Below are 17,477 nucleotides of genomic sequence, written 5' to 3' on the forward strand. Positions count from 1 at the left end.
TTTAAATATGATAAAAAATGACTCATTGATTTACAGCAGTCTTTAGTGAGTTTACAGCACTGGAAGTGAGGCTATTTTTCCCTCATTGAAAAAATGAAGTTCTTTGAAAATTGTTGATCTAACACACATTAACCGGTTGTTCCTAGATAGCTGTACATAAAGTACCTGTTATATAAATAACAGGGGTACTTCAGTACTCATTACCATTCAATCCAGAACTCCTGATGAGTGCCAAAACCAATGAGTACCAAACGATGAAGCATTTTCTCTTGTGGGGTGACCTTGTGACTCTTGCAAGTTCCAGCAAGCGCATCCCGAGCAGGTGCTGTGTGCTGAAACATTTTTTTCTCGTCAAAATGTGATGGGTGCAGGGTTTGACGAGTTCAGAAACCCATGAGTACCGAGGTATGACTGTATTTTCCCATAGTGCAGTGTAATGGGACCATATAAAACTAATCTCAGGGAACAATGATAAGCATGTCTTCATTTAACCTAAAATTCCAGGTTGACCTGGACTGCCCGAGAGAGACCTAATGAGACTGTAGCCTACGAAAAGCACCAGGTGGAACTACTGTGGTGACAGAGCATGGGCAGCTTCTGTGGTGGGCCTCCTGCACGTGTCTCCTCCGCAGAACCACGGCCTAGCTGCGGGGACTTGGTTATCGTTTTCATTTCTCTAAAATGAGAATAATAATAATGGTACTTATCAGATTGTTGAAAGGACTGACTGAATTAAAATACACAAAGTCTTTAGAATAGGCACTAATGAAAAATAAGCACTAAGGAATTTTAATGTAAGAATTCGCTGCCTAAATGAGGAATACAAGAATAAATGAGAAAAAGTGAGAATAAGTACATAGGCACAGATTCTGTGTAAATTTTCAGGGAGCTTACATATCCCTTGAAACGTGTCCATACACCTGCTCTAGTCACAGCCTTCAGTGAAAGATCTGAGACCCCGGAATCCATACACAGAAGGGATGGGAGCATGTGAAAAGTGATTTAAGCTGCCCTCCTTCTTAAACGTTGTTACTGACAGTTGAGGAGGATTTCAGCTGAACTGACTCCTGAATTTGGACCTAAACTTGGCACTATTAACTTACGATACTTTTGTCACATGCATTTGAAACCTTTCATTGTTGCTGGTACAGTGACTCTTCGGCAAAGAAAATTGAGTTCCGAACCAGAGCGTGCTTTCTGTTCACAGCCCTGGACACTTTTTACCTCATGGTTGTAGTCCAGCTGTTGGTGGTTTTAGTAGAAACTCCCTCCCCCCGCCCCGAAAATTCATATCTGAACATTCCAACAGTCGTCACCTCCTCCACCATCATCAGTCAAATGCTGATTGCATATCCTCCCACTCCTCCTCCCAGATTAGTCTTCCTGAGCCACAGTTCAGATACATCACTTCTGCATCCCAAATTCTCTCTCACTGTTAAGGTTCTGCATACTATGGCTCGTTCCTACCGTTCTGTCTTTATCTCCTACTTTGACTTTTCCTGTAAATGTCTTACACTTTGTCTTTATCTCCTACTTTGACTTTTCCTGTAAATGTCTTACACTTTGTCCCCTCCGAACTTTGCTTTCATTATACAAAGAACTGCTCTTCACTGTCGTCTCCTTAAAACCCCGTTATATCAAACCCATCACTCTGGCAAAGCCATCTTTAATTGTGACGTTGTCTCCTTGAGGCCTTTGTTATTTGATTTAATCCATCACCCCCATCCCCACCTAGAGGTGCCATCTCCTGCCACTGTGCTCAGAGGGCATTGGCAAGCTTCCTTATGCCTTCTTTTTCTTGGAGCCCTTAAATCAGTCTGTCTTTGAATAGGCCCAGTAATAACTCTCTTATCTTTGCACTCTTTGACAGTTATTGTTAGTTTTATTTTTTCATTTTTATATTCCTCATAAGGCCTAACTTCATGCCCTGCACCTAACAGTCATTTACCATGAGTGGTAGCTAACATTTGTTCAACATTTACTATATAATGAAGACTGATTTGCATAGTCAGGTAATCTCATAATCACCCCCTGAAGTAGATAGGTCCTGTGGATAAGAGAGAGATCCTAGCTACCAATAAAGGTGCTAACCTTATGATAGATGCTATGTAATTTGTCCAGGGTCATACAACTGTGAAGCGGCAGATCCAGGACTCAACCCCAGCTGCCTTACCTCACAGCCCATGTTCTTACTTATTATGAGTGTTGAGTTGAATCTTATAGAACCTTATTAGTTACCCCTACAAGGGTAAGTGAGACTCCCTGATCTAAATGATTAAATGCACTAAACATATTTTCTGATTTTTAGTGGAAGGAAATTCTTAGGAACTTTTGAATAAACTAGGGAATTGCTACTCTTTCAAGAAACTTTGAAAGTCCCTGCAAAGCAACAAAAATATCCTCAATCTTTTGACATTTCTGTATATTTTGGGGATGAGGCAAGAATTCCCCAGTGTCCCTAATTTCCTCCTAGATTCAGAGTTGGAGGCTCTAACCCTTGAAATTCTCTTAGCTTTGGCACTTCTGTTGAAAAGGCGGTGCCTTCCTCCTGGTGCTTGAGCCAAAGGGCATGTGGTCATGCATTTTTATTTTCCTTTTGTTCTCTCATTTACCATTTCAAATAAGGTTTGCATAAACAAAATAGTTAACATCCCATTTTTTTCCTGTTCTCATTTTGTGATGTATGACATCAGTGAAAGTTCAGGAGCCCTCCCTACTTGTTTTAGGTTTTTGCTTCTCACACATAAAAAATGGTAACAGGCCAGGTTGAAGAAGACTGAGCAAGACACAGGGTGGCCTGTGGTTTTGCAAATGGGATTCAGGACCAAATAAAGCCACTGATGTGTTAGTACGATAAAGCATCAATCTAAGTGTCCTAGGGACAAGAAGGGGAGATGATTAAGTTGGATTGAGGGACCTCCTGGCCTCTTTCCAAAGCATGACAGGATCGAGCATCTGCTGATTTCACGTGAAGAAAAATCAAAGATGCCTGTGAGGTGGGGATCTCAGGGACTGAAGTGAGAAATATAGCTTGATGGTTGTAAGCTAAGAGCTGTTTAGGTGTGAATTGAGAGTATGAAGTAAATATAAATGTAGACAAAAATTATGGATTACATCAACAATTTTAAATGATATTGATTAGTGTGTTTAGCAAACAGTTAATTTAGAGACCAGTTATTTGTGCTTAAATATTCTTTTCTATTGGGTTGGCCAAAAATCTGTTGAGGTTTCTTTTTTTCCATAAAATAAAAGACACATTTTTCATTTTCACCAATAACTTTCTTGATTTGGAACCTAATTGTATTTCTAAATCACTCTATGACATTTAAAATTCACTTTGCACATATATTTTCAGTAACACATCTGCTGTACAAAACAGAGTAGAATCAAAATTGATTAATCCCACTTGAATAGGTGGAGTGATTTAAATCCAGTCACTGTGTGGATGATTTGAACTAAGTCACTTATCATTTTATCACTTTTTTCTTTGTATGTGAGACGATCTTAGTGTTGATTGTGATGCATGTTCTTCACACGTTAGAGCCAGAAGAACTTTTGGTTGTAGAAGTTGCATAATTTAAAGCAGATGAAACTTGATATTTCAGATTAATTTTGTTAGCACAGCAGAAAGCTGAACAATAATTTGGTTATTTCGTTTTCAGAAGGTACTTGAAGCAGATGTTGGTGGTGAGGTCACTGGGCACTGAGCCATCTCCCTTTCAATGGCTGCATCATTTTTTAAGGGTGGGGTATTACCTTTTCCTCTGCTAAATCAACTGCTTTCACTGGATAATGAGAGAAAATTTTTTTTTAATCACAACTCTGAGTTTATATAATCAGGATTTGGGGGTTTCTCTTTTTAATAAAAGTAGATATATTTTAAACATAAAAAGTTATGTATGTATACATATATGCAAATATGTAATTTTTCTTGTATGAATATGGAATTTTAAATATAAAAATTATAAACACACACATATCTTTAAGTACAATTCGTACTTAAGTCATTGAAAGCTTATAATATAATTGAATTATGAATCTAATACACATAATGTTTACCTTATTTCTGTTTATTTTTTCTAAGAAAAATAATATTTTTATTTCACTCTTAAAAACACAATTATAAACTAATGGATTTATGTATTTGTTGGACACTGCATACCTTTCATGTTAGAATCAGATTGGATACTAGCTGGTGAAAGACAAATACCAATGATGTCACCTTTAAGTGGAACCTAATCAACAAAACAAACAAGCAAACAAAATATAACCAGAGACATTTCTGTTTATTTTCAATGCAGAGGAAAAATCTTTCTCTAATTTTGAATAAATGACCATTTTGGTTTTTATATTTTCTGATGCAAGTGGATACTTAAGATATCTCCAGTTCTTTGACTTAATCAAATGTAACACATTATTAGGGTCATATAATGTTCAATTTTACATAAATTGGTGTGTTGTGGGAATAAACTTATACATCACTTATTTCTCAGACAGACCTTATGTGCCTGTTAGGCCCAGACGGTACAGTAGTGAACCTAATAAATATGGGCCATGCCCTCACAGAGATTACTTTTCCCAAAGACATTAAAAAAATAAACACATACATGCATCTGTCATTAGAAATTGCAGTGTTTGTTATGAGGGAAAATAACAGGATGTTCTGAAATAATTGCAAGGGCAGGATCCACTTTAGACAGAAGTGATGTTCAAGGAAGACCTGCTGGAAAAGTGACATGTAAGCTGATCTTGGGTAGGAGCGGAAAAAGGGCTGGAAGGAAGGAAAGGAGGAGATTGTTCTAAGCAGTGGAGACATTTAGACTCAAAGATTTTAAGGTGGGAAAAAGCTTGACAGGTTCCTGGATCTGCAGGAAGGCCAGTGTGGCTAGAACAGAGTGCTTTCAGGGAGGACAGCACAAGAAGGGTGGAGAGGTTGGCTGGGCAGGGCATGCAGGGCCTTCGTGTCCATGTTTAGGAATTTGGATTAAGCAGCTGGAGGAACGGAGGTCCATTCAATGAAACAGGGAAACTAGAAATGAACAGTTTTGAAAAAGAATCTCAGGAATTTAAGTTGGGATGTGCTATGTTTGAGATGCGTGTGAGACATCCCGTTGGAAGTCTGCACAGGTGGGAAGGTGAGTGCACAGGGGGGGTGAAAACAGAGTGATCTGGTCTGAGGTAGAGATTGAAGAGTTGATGGACTCAGCCAAGGGGATCAGGCAGGGAGAGAGTATAACCTGAAAAGAGAACAGAACAAAGGGATGGGGAGCAGCATTGGGTAACTCCAAAATTTAATGGTCTGGTAGGATGAAATCCAGAAGAGGTGGAATCACAGAAGCCAAGAAAAAAAAAAGCATTTCAAGGAGGAGAGAATGATCAGCAATTTTCAAAGCAGTGAGAGGTAAATGAAGACGAGGACTGAAAAGTATCCATTAAATGTGACCAGTGGGCATCAGTGGTAATTAAATAAAAGCAGTTTCAGTACAGGGGTGGGAGCAGCCAGTTTAAAGTTAATAGGAAGTCAGGGAATGGAAACAGAACTTCTTGGCAGTTCTTCTGGGAACTTGGCTGGGAAGGGAAGCCAAAACTTAGGACCATTTAGGGAGGAGATGTGGAGGTCATGGGAGGGTTTTGCACAGCAAAGGAAACCATCAACTAAATAAAAAGACAGCCCACAGAATGGGAGAACATATTCATCAATACATCTGAAAAGGGGTTAATATCCAAAATGTATAAAGAACTTTTAAACTCAACACCCCCCCCCAAAAAAAATAAACAATTAAAGATTGGGCAAAGGACTTGAATAGACATTCCTCCAAAGAGGACATACAGATGGCAAATAGACATGAAAAAATGCTCAGCGTCACCAATCGTCAGAGAAATGCAAATTAAAACCACAATGAGATACCATCTCACACCTGTGAGAATGGCTGTCATCAGTGAATCAACTGGTGAGGATGTGGAGAAAAGGGAGCCCTCTCGCACTGTTGGTGGGAATGCAGACTGGTGCAGCACTATGGAAAGCAGTATGGAATTACCTCAAAAATTATTCAATAAAAACAGAACTGCCTTATGACCTAGCTGTCCCACTTCTGGAAATTTATTCAAAGAAACTGAAAACACCAACTTAAAAGGATATATTCGTATGCACTCTATGTTCATAGCAGGTCTATTTGCAGTAGCCAAGATCTGGAAGCAGCCCAAGGGTCCATCAGTAGATGACTTGATAAAACAACTATGGGTTGTTTACACAATGGAATACTATGCAGCCATAAAAAGAAGGAAATTTTACTCTTTGTGACAGCATGAAATACAGTGCTGAAGAACATTATGCTAAGTGAAACAAGTCAGTCATAGAAAGACAAATACCATATGATTTCACTCATATGTGGAATTAATGAACAAAAGCAACTAACAGACTCAGAGAGAGCAGGCTGATAGCTATTGGTGGGGGCAGGTGCTGGGTGGGGAGGGTGGAGGGATTGAGAAAAAACTCTTGGACACAGACAACAGCATGGCGAGTGCTGGGAGGAGAGGGCACGGGGAGATGGAGGAGGGTAAAGGGGGGATAACTGGTGATGAACGTAGACTTGGGGTGGTGAACACCGTGTACAGATGAAGATGATGCGTTGCAGAATTGTGCACCTGAAACCTGTGTAATTTTGTTAACCAGTGTCGCTGCAATAAATGCAATGAAAGGAAGAAGAAAAAAGAATGTGGACTTGGGATTCATATATTAACTTTATTTCTTGATTCCTGTTTTTCCTTCATTCTCTGGTCCCACAGTGAGCTCCTGGGAGGTGATTCTAGACTCTCATTATGGGGGAACAGGAAGATTGGTACAGCTTTAGCCCCATATCTTCCTGGGTAGGAAAGAGTGAGTGTTTTCTGGTAGCTCATTCCATTCAACTCAGAGTCACCCCAGTTGGACTGCTGTGAAATCTCTGACTTGGGGAAAGGAGCTCAGACAAGCACACCCTGGCCACTGGTCAGCAGCACCTACCGGATCTGGCTGAACAGGACCAGCAAGTTTTCCCTGCTCTGCCAGTGGGGTTCCCTGGTCAGCTTTGTGGCAGGCACCACTTCTACTCAGAGTGGCTTGCTCTTGCCCTTGTCTACTGTCTTGGCAACACAGAGGAGGAGCCCTCTGGGAGCTGACTTCTCCAACAACCCATTTTTTGATGGCATAGATTTGAGGACCTGGAGATTACTTTTGTAGTTGAGCAATTCAGAGTCTGTTTTGTTTCACAAATCAGAGGGCCCTCTGGTAATACAATCACATTTAAAAATTTTGCAGACTTTCATTCTGTTTTCATTGGCCAAACACCACGGGTTAGTAACAAGAATTATAGATTTGACTGAGTCATGGTCTTTGGAGGGAGATGGAATTTGGCTTGGACATTTTGGTTTCTCAGCAGTGAACCGGCACTCAGCCCATCCCCCACCCCCCACCTTCGGAGCAGGGCTACCCTCTGGGTCTCTGCCTTGAGACAGGAAAAACCAGTGCACTGAGTTGGGGAGACACTGTTTATTTGCTCCTTGGGCGCCCTGGGCCGGATTGTGTGGGCATGGTGCAGTGGTGCCACCATTCCAGGAGTCTGGCAGAAGGAATAAATAACAAGGTGTTTGGGAGGGTCCTGAGGAGGGTCAGCGTCTCATGGATCTTCATCTATGTACAGTGAAGTTCTATGTTTTACCTGCACTAACTTTTGTTTGGGGCAAATAATTTAGCTTTCCCACCTTTACAAGACTTCAGGTCACCAGACTCCCAGCTGTTGGAAGCCACGAACAGAGGGTTTCTCTCAGCAGAGTTGTGCCTTTACCTGGCTGTGCTTTCAGCCGATCACTAACAGCCCAAACTTGTCTCTTTTTTGTAAAACCTTCTGGAAAGCTAAAATAAAAATTTTCTAGGATTTCCAGAATTCTAAAAATTCTCTTAAGTCCCCTAAATGGTGCAGCACTGGTAACAGAAAACAGATCAAACTAACTTAGGAGGAAAAAGGAGCTCAGGGATTTATTGGAACACATAAGTTAAAAGTGCGGTGTTAGATTTTAGAGTTGACTTGAGGAACAATCTGGGACCCAAATAATGTTGCATGACTCAGTTCTTCTGTGTCTAAGTACTTCCATCCTTTTGTATTTCTCAGATTTTACTTGATAAACATTGGTCAACTCAGGATCGCCCTTGTGCAACATCCGTCTAAGCAAGTGTGTTTGCTTGAGTCAGTAGTTCCTAGAGTCCTGAGATTCACCCTGGTTGGACCAGCTTAGAGCATGTGCCCATTGTTGATGTAATCCCTGCAGCTGGGCAGTGGTCCGGAGGAACCTCATGGCTTTTGTTGGACAGGCCTGGGTCAAGTACGTGATCCCTGGAGGTGGGTGGAGTCCTACCCAGATAAGGAATTAAAAGAAGTTAAGGAAGGGTGTTTTTCTTGAAAATTTGTCCTTGTCGTCAAAACAAGGAGGTAAAGACTGCAGGGAGGCCAACAGAAGCCTATTTTTTATCATCTAGAGTGTGTCAGATACTGAAGTAGGCACCAGAGTGAGCATTTTAACAAGAAAACTTGTTGGGTCTCAGTGAGTTTCTAGGCACCGGAGTGTTTTGGAAGAATCTGCAAATATAGTAGTTAATTCCATCATTGGATGGTCCCATGAGATGATTTTTAAGGAGCTTTCCTACCTGAGATTTTATGATTTATGATTCTTGCAAAGCAAAATGGAAGAGATAATTTGTTTATTAGCTTAGGTAGTTTTATTATCATTTTAAATTATTATTACTTTACCATTTTAGGATTTTTGATATTGTGACAGCTTTATAGAGAATTCTGAAAACTTAATTCAGTGCTTCCTTTAAGTTCCCTAAAACAATGTTTGGATGTAGAAGAACTAATATATTGGTGAAGAGAACCTTATTTTTTTAGTTTTACTAAGAATATAATAGTTGATAAAGGCTGAATTTTAGATTTTACCCTCACAAATTTGTGATGTACACATGGATTAAATATTGACTGGAGTTTCTGTGTCCAAATCCATATAAATAGCAATGAAACTTTTTTTTTTTACTTAACTTTGATTTGAACTGTAGCTATTATACTCCCTGCAGAGTCTCAGTCATAGTGAAAACACATTTATTTTCCCTCATCTTATGAAATATTGTTATCATTACATTTTGGTTTTCTTCGGACGTCTTCTTTAATCTCAGCCAAAATAAAGTCCAGCTGAGTTTTCCTATGAATTAATGTGGGGACACGGAAATCCACAGGAAATTGGAAGACTATTATTCCAATATTGTAAAGGTTTAAAAGAGTTTCATAGTGTGTATTATAATTGAAAGAAATTCCTGCCACAAGAACACTTAAAACTATATAAACACATATTTATGAGAAATTGACTTGCCTTTTATTAAATTATTAAAACATCAAAAGGAAAATATACTAAAGCCCAAAGTGAAAGTTTTTTGGTAACGATTGCTATTGCAGGGATGGTTTAATTGCTCAGTTCATGGCACGTAATGTGCTCTGTTTCACCTCAGTGTGCCAAGCGAGATGTTGGAGAGGAAGAAGAGTTAATGAAAGGAAAGGCCAGTTCTCTTTTTCTGGGGGACGTGGGCAAGTGTTTGAGGGGTGAGGGAATTGTTAGGTTTCCAGGGGTAATTGTTCACCTCAAAACCCCTTACATTATTATTTATGGTAGTAGATTGGTGTTGGGTAGAACTTGATTTCTGTCATTGTAAGGTGCAGAAACAGCTGTACTTGCTAATCGGTCCCGGTTAGTCTATGTGACGTGGTCAGAGTCAAGGGTTTTATTATTTTGCAAAATTTGACATCGGTAACTCAACTACAATTGCTCTGCTTTATTATATTGGACTGAAGTTATTCATTTCTTGTTTATATGTTCCTTCGTTCATTTTGTTCATTCATTCATTCATACCCTATCTTACTGCACCAGGTTAGAGGCATTTTGTAAAAACTACACATATGTAACCCATGTATAACCAGTCTTGTTTTGGCCCAGTCCCAGCATTAAGTCACAATCAAAACTAAGTATGAAAGAGAAAATAATTGAAAATAACTCAAATATTTGCCTCACCTCTTAGGAAATACCCAAGAGGGGATCAAATGTGTCATATACACATAATAGAACTTTTTAAAAAACCCTCCTTCCCCATCTCTCTTACTGTTTATATGCTGTCTGCTGTTCGCCCAGACTGACTCCCCTTGAGACTTGCACACACGCTCTTCCCAAACAGTCTTTCCCTTTCCCCTTTTTCCCCCTCTTTTAGGTACCTTTTCCTCTGTTTCCTCTTGCACTGTATGTCCTTTTCCACTTCTCTCCTCTAGTTGATTTCTCACCTCTGTGTTAATAAGCGCAGAAAAAAGGAAAGGGAAAAAAAGCTGAGAATCAGACCCAGAGTTTCCCTTAAGAGGTCACACAGGAATGAGGCTGCAATTATCCATATATTAATATATTCTCTCTTTGTTGCCCTTATAAAAATTATAAAATGCTAATTAAAAATCGAAAGTTCAGGCCAGGAACATAGAAATTGGGATGAAAAGTAGGACACCAAACTGCATGCTGTTAGTTTTGTAGTTGACTCAGAACCACTTTGAGTCAGGGATAAAAAGGACTCCTTCCCATAGTTCTCCCTATTCATGAGTAGGGCTCATACCAGTTCCCCAGGTGACAAAGCCCTTCCTGGCCCGTAACTCTAAAATCATTTGGACTTCACATACTTTGTAAAAAGAACACTAAAAAATGTAGTGGTAGTGAATTGAACAACATCAGTAAAAGCCATTTATTGCAGTGATACCTGGGGCCATGCTGCTAATGCATAACTCAGTAAAAGGCATTCTGCTTTGGGCCAGCACAACGTGGTCCAAGACTGCAGCTTCCTCATGATCTGAACTGACCCAGAATAAAACTATGCTTCTGGAGCAGAAAATACACTCAATGACGTTAGGGACCAAAGCAGTGATGTCAAAGAGTGGCTGATAAGTCGTAACTGCCAGCCTCAGGCCCTGGGGCAGTGTGGGGAAAGAAAAGGCTAGGGACCTGCCCACACTGGCCGTTTTAGAGGGAGGACACTGCTGTTGCTCAGCCCCTCCTGCTCTGCCCTGGGTGATTCTGGAGCAGTGTTCTTCTACCTTCTACTTCTTCAAGGTGAGCTTGAAGTCCTGATGTTTATATGAAATGCCCTCACTTAAATGTTCATCATTCAGTCATTTGGATTTTTAAGAAGTGCTCCTGGGTCAAGCAGAACCTACCAACTGGCATTCGGTCATCCATCTCTGATCAGAGAAACTGCTAGCTCTCATGTCATTTGTAAACATCTTTATAGGTTCACTTCAGTCTTCTCTGCAGTATTCAAGATTGGTCCTCTGGCCAAGTCTAGATTCTGGTGTTCTCTGTGTCTGCAAAACCACCTGGATGGCCAACCATTCAATTCAATTAACTCCAAGCAGTGAGTGTCAGACTCCCCAAGTTTAAGGGCTCAGTCCCTCAGGACAGCTCCCGATTTTGGACGCTAGTTGTAGTTTCCAGATCCCCAGTCAACCCATATTTCTCTCTGATTTAGCTACAAATTGGGAGGCTCCCACGATTCCCTTCTCAGGTTTAAATTCACTAGAAAGACTCATAGGACTCAGGAAAACACTTTACTTAGGTATACCCATTTTTTATAAAGGTTTTAAGTCAGGAACAGCTCAGTGGAGGAGATGCACAGGACAAAGAATGGGGGTGGGAGTGTACAGAGCACCCACGACCTCTCTGGGCACTTTACCCTCCTGTACTCAATGTGTTTACCAACCCAGAAGCTCTCCCAGCCTTGTCATGCAGTGGTTTTCATGGAGGTTTTGTGGTGTAGGCACGATGAACTCATTTGTGATTCACTCAATCTCCAGCCCCTCTCCCTTCTTTCTAGGTATGGGAGTGGGGCTGAAAACTCTCAACTTTTAATCAAGGCTTGGTGTCTCTGTTCATCAGCCCTTACCCTGAAGTTATCTTCCTCCTCCCCCTGCCCTCCCTCACACTGGGAATCATCTTATTAGCATACAAAACACATTCTTATCATTTAGGAAATGCCAGGTGTCCTAGGAAGTCTGTGCCAGGAACCGGGGAGGGGCAGAGATCAGATATGTATTTTTTTTTCCGTATCCCACAGGTGTTCTTTTTGGTTGGCGAGGAGCAAATGAGAATACTTGAATGATGACCACTGAGGAGGCTTTTCGTAGAGATGGCCAAGAGTGCCATGTGGTTGGATGGCTGTCCGTCTAGAGATGGGCCCTTAGATATATGAAAGTGAGGACAGGGTTTTTCTTCAAAAACCTACTTTTGGTTCACCATTCCACATGAGTGAATTACCCCAGAACTCTGCGCTAATTTAAAAGCGAAACATTTCAAAGTAGGTATTACTGGTTTCCCACCCACAGGTATTCCTGTTTCTGAGCACTGTCGCTTCTCAAGGGTATAGCCAGGACATGCCAACTGGAAAATACCTCTAAGGCACTGAATGGACATACTGGATGTACACCAACTAAATTGTGGGCATCTGCCAGAATAATATTTAAAGTTTTATAGCTGGTATTAGATTATTCTTTCTGCAAGTCCTTGTAGTGACAGGACGAGTTATGAGGCCACTTCTAGTTTATGACATTGAGATAACATTATCATAAAGGCTAAGAATATGCGTATGTCTAAAATTGTTTAAAAGCTGTTAAAATTATTAGAATATGTACTTTAAAAGTTGGAAGGAGGGAGGTAAGTTGAGTTAGAACATATTCCAATTTTATGCCACTCAATTGTTTTCTGTCAACAGGGCATTTATGCTGCTCATAAATGTTGTATTTCAGTAGACTTTCAAGAGAGCATTAATTTATATACTAAACTCATTGTTTCCAGGATTGTACTTTGTAGCCTTTATTTTCCTTCATTCTTCTGTAGTTTCAGCAGTTAACAGAACAAAATCCCAGGCATCATTGTATTTCTGCTTGAAAATTTTTAAGGTAGCTATGCTTAGTTTGCTGAAATGGCTTCAAGAAGGCAAAATCTTTCTGTTTCTCCAGAATTGTGTCCCTGAAATAAATTGCTGTTGCAGTGATATATTGATGTCATTTTGAAATATATCCCAATGCTATTTCTCTAAAAAATCATTGAGGAATCTGAGCATATGATTCATTTTGAGTAAAAAATATTTTTTAAAAATTAACTGTACAAAAAAATATTTTTGGGCACACCAATGAACTCTAATAAAAGAAAACAAATATTTGGAAGACATCTTGGTTTTGTAAGTGATCATAAACAATGAATGACAAATTTAAGGGAAGAGTGAAATAATCAGAAGCAAAAATGACATTTAACCTTTTAACATTTATTGATTTTTTAAGGGGCGGGTAGAGAAACATCGATTTGTTGTTCCACTTAGTTTTGCATTGGTTGATTGTGGGTTGATTGAACCCACAATCTTAGCATATTGGGCTGACACTCTAACCAACTACATAGCCAGGGCAAGATTTAACCTTTTAGAAATCCTGTTAAAATTTCTCTTAAGATATCCTTACCCCTAAGAGGCTTTTTTGGAGTCACCCACCATAAAACAAAAGCTTAATATCTATAATATTTTCATTGCACCTATAAGTTTCAGGATAATCCTAAATGAACTTTGTTTTTCTTTAGAAATATGTGCTCACTATTAGTCACTACCAGCAGTGAACTTCTTATAGTAACGTACACGATGCATTGTGTGCACATAGTAATGATTTGGACATGGAAAACTAAGAACCTACAGTGATAGGATGCTCAGTTTACAATTATTTACAATACAAAAGCTAACTTACTCAGTGCAGTAGACTGAATAATGGCCTCCAAAGATCCTAATTCCTGGACCTGTGAGTGTTGCTTCCTGTGGCAAAAGAGAACTTGAAAGTATGATTAAGTTAAGGATTTCAAGATGCTATTATCCTATGTGGGCTTCTAAATTCAATCTCTGTGGCCATCCTAGGAGGGAGATCTGACTAATACTGTGCTGTTGGCTCTCAGGATGGAGGAAGGGATCACAAGTAATGCAGTTCTAGAAGCTGGAAAAGTCAGGAAAAGAGCTTCTGTGGGTCATGTGGACCTGCAGCAGATTTCAGACATCCGACCTCCAGACTAAAAGTATAAATGTGTCGTTTTAAGCCAGGCAGTTCAACCATATTACGTTAAATAAATGACATCTATAATAACATTGTAAAGCAAAAGAGAATTAAAAAACTCCAAAATACTTTATCACTTCTTAACATTTCTATTTGCAGATTTTTAGTGAAGTTTTGCATTGCTGTATTTATCAGCTTGTTCTTAGTTAATAAGCAATAAAATTCCTAATATTTAAATGCCATACTTACAGGACTATGCTGATTCCTTTGAGCACAACACAGTTCTCTTATCCCTTGGAGCTAGTTCCCTTTTCTAGTTCCCTTCCTCAGCTTACAGCGGATGTATATATTACCCTTGTCTGTGCTGCTGATTTCCCTGTGGCTTTTTCAGGCTGTAACTCAGGATCTTGCCTTTTAGAAAAGGAAACCAGGCTTCCACACAGGCAATCTATACATGCAACAAAAGTTTGCCTTGTCTCATAAACACAACGTTCTAGTTAGTATGCATCTGTTTTGTGACAGTGCAGTTGTCATCCTGGTCCTGGGGGGAGCATGTGAAACACAATACCCTTTGTGAATACATCCTGAGACTCCCCTGAAAGGGTGACAGTTTGCATCCATTTTCACACCTGCCCTTTGATGACCAGATGACCCTAAGATCTGCTGATCCCATTACTGTTTTAATAGCATGCATACATCCTTAAAAAAGGGAAATTTGTGTGGTTTGTCCCTGATGGGCATTCTGTTTAGTGGTCTTCAGTAGAAAGCAGTGTTTTCCTGAGGTCAGGGGAAATTCCACTGTGTATATCCGAGTTCACCTGTGTGGCTATATTATTAGTTATCGAATGTATAGCCAAACGATCTCTTATTTTAACTGCATTGGTTCTTTGGACCCAGGGTATTTTCAATTAAACTGATGAATTCTCTTGGAGAGGGTGGGGAACTTTATCAAAATTAGAAAAAGTGGAAAAAAGAACGCACATTTCAAAGGTTAGCCCTAGAATCGGGGATATCTACAGAAAAAAATCTACATTTTTTTCAATAATTACTCCTAAACTTTTGTTTTGGTCATACTTTCAAGAGAGAATTTTCATCAAGTGATTTTTTTTAATGATTTCCATCCCTCTGGCTTTAAGTGTGATTTTATTTGGCATATATCATAATTGAGAATTTACAATGGAAACTGAAAACTGACCTTCTGTTTGTGAATTCACAAAACAAAAGGGAATTCTAGAAGTGATGTTTGTTATAAATAATAAATGGCTTTGTACTGTGACTAAATTCATAGCAGAGTGAAATAAGATTATTTATACACAGTGAGAAAAATAATGTGAGCACATAATTGTAATGTCTAGAATTTATGAAATACCTCCTTTGTTGTGTTTATCCTGCTTCGTCGGTTACTTCATTTACTTGGATTCTGAGAGATCCCCAAGTAATGGCAACAGCTGCGCGCAGCAAGGTAATGACTTCTGTTTTTGAGCTCCGATGTGACCAGGCACAGGTCGTTTTCAGTAGTAAAAGTGAGCTTTCTGTGTACTGTTTAGTTTAGTCATCGCAAATACCCATCAGAGGCCACTATTTTCCTTTCAAGGACAAGGAAGCTGAGGCTTAGATTTAGTAACTGGCCCAAGGATGCATACCTAACAAGGAACAATGAGACCTGTGGCTGTACCTCATTTCCCTGAGTCTGGAAATGGCAAGAGTCACTTTTAGGCAACCAGGAAAAAACAGCCTGGACTCTGAAGGTCAGAACAGTACATTGACAAGGTTGCAGAGGAACAGCCAAGAACAAGAACCTGGAAAAGGTCTCCTGAAGGCGACGGATCAGGTTTGTCTGATGTGGAAGGGAGTGAGGCTGCAGTTCAGGCATTCACTGTGGCAGCTGGACTCAGGAGAAAGAATAAACACTGACGGAGAGTTAGAGAAATATTGCCACAGCTGCAGATATTTGCACAAGTTTTTGATGTTATGATTATAAAAGTAATATATGCTTGCTGTACAAAACATCCAACAATTCCAAATTGTATGACTGTAAATAAAGTTGCCCCTCTCCTCCTTCCCTATTGACCAACCAGCCATTTTTCTGTAGCTATACAGAGGTGGCCAAAAGTAGGTTAACTGTTGTAATACAAATAAATAATACGATAATCAATAAATAATAGTACAAAAATAAACTCTGTGTTTCATGTACTCACAACCGTAAGTCTACTTTTGCCCACCCAGGTATATCTAAACCCATGTACAGGTATATCTAAATGGCATACGTCTTTCTTAGCCTTGGAGAGTTTTGCTTTATTTTTTGTTTTATTTCACAAAGATAGGGTTATACTAAATACTGTTCTATAACTTTTTTCATGAAATATTACATCTTCATCTTTTATGTCCACAATCTTATTTTGCTTGTTAAAAAACAAAATTCAACTGAGTATCTTTTAAAGCTCTTATTCTTATTCAGTGGTTCATGGATTGGACAGAGGAGCTTCGAGGAGCTGGACAGGGAGGGAGCAGGGCAAGGGAGTTACACTAGCAAAAAGTGGATTAATTACTGGTTGACCAACTTTAATATTTCATTCCTGGGAAAAGTCAAAACTGGAAGTAATCAGTAAGTTTCAGTTAGCTAAGTGATTCCATTTGAGGCATATTATCATGTTTGGGTTTTTTTTTTAAGGGTTGTATTTATTTATTTTTAGAGAGACGGTAAGGGAGGGAGAAAGACAGGGAGAGTAACACCAAGAGATCCATGGATTGGTTGCAACTCAGTTGTGTCTTACACGCCCCCATACTGGGGACCTGGCCTGCATGTGCCCTGGCATGTGCCCTGACTGAGAATCGAACCAGTGACCCTTAGTTTCACAGGCTGGTGCTTAATCCCCTGAGCCACACCAGCCAGGGCATGTTTTTAACACCCTACAGAGGTGATTTCGAGGAGAAAGATTTGTATTAATGAAGACTGTGTTGGGGTAATGGAAATAGGTGAAGATAGTCAGAAGATACAAACTTCCAGTTTAATGGGGATATAAGTGACAGCATGGTGGTCCTATTTAACAATACTATATTGTGTATTCGAAAGTTATGAAGAGCCCTGGCTGGTGTGGCTTTGTGGATTGAGTACCAGCCTGCAAACCAAAGCGTTGCCAGTTCAATTCCCAACCAGGGCACCTGCCTGGGGCCAGGTCCCCAGTTGGAGGCATGCAAGAGGCAGCCACACACTGATGTTTCTCTCTTTATCTCCCTCCCTTCCCCTCTCTCTAAAAATAAGTAAGTAAAATCTTTAAAAAGAAAAGAAAGCTACAAAGAGAGTAGATCTTAAAAGTTCTCATATGAAAAAAAGTTTGTAACTATATG

At 39.7% G+C, this 17,477-nt stretch overlaps 1 protein-coding gene across 7 annotated transcripts in view; it reads left to right on the forward strand.

Moving 5' to 3' along the window:
• Positions 1-17,477, forward strand: part of NCOA7 (nuclear receptor coactivator 7) — a 135,715-nt gene that overhangs the window by 32,350 nt on the left and 85,888 nt on the right. The window contains exon 1 of one of the 7 annotated variants that reach the window (XM_036024655.1): positions 16,530-16,534. The exons of the other annotated variants lie outside the window; for them this stretch is intronic. The gene's annotated coding sequence lies outside the window, so the exon portion shown is untranslated. Of the gene's footprint in view, positions 1-16,529; positions 16,535-17,477 lie in introns of those variants that run through there. 7 annotated transcript variants of the gene reach the window in all.

This window comes from Phyllostomus discolor, chromosome 4 (assembly GCF_004126475.2).
Source record: "Phyllostomus discolor isolate MPI-MPIP mPhyDis1 chromosome 4, mPhyDis1.pri.v3, whole genome shotgun sequence".
Classification (NCBI taxonomy): Eukaryota; Metazoa; Chordata; class Mammalia; order Chiroptera; family Phyllostomidae; genus Phyllostomus; species Phyllostomus discolor.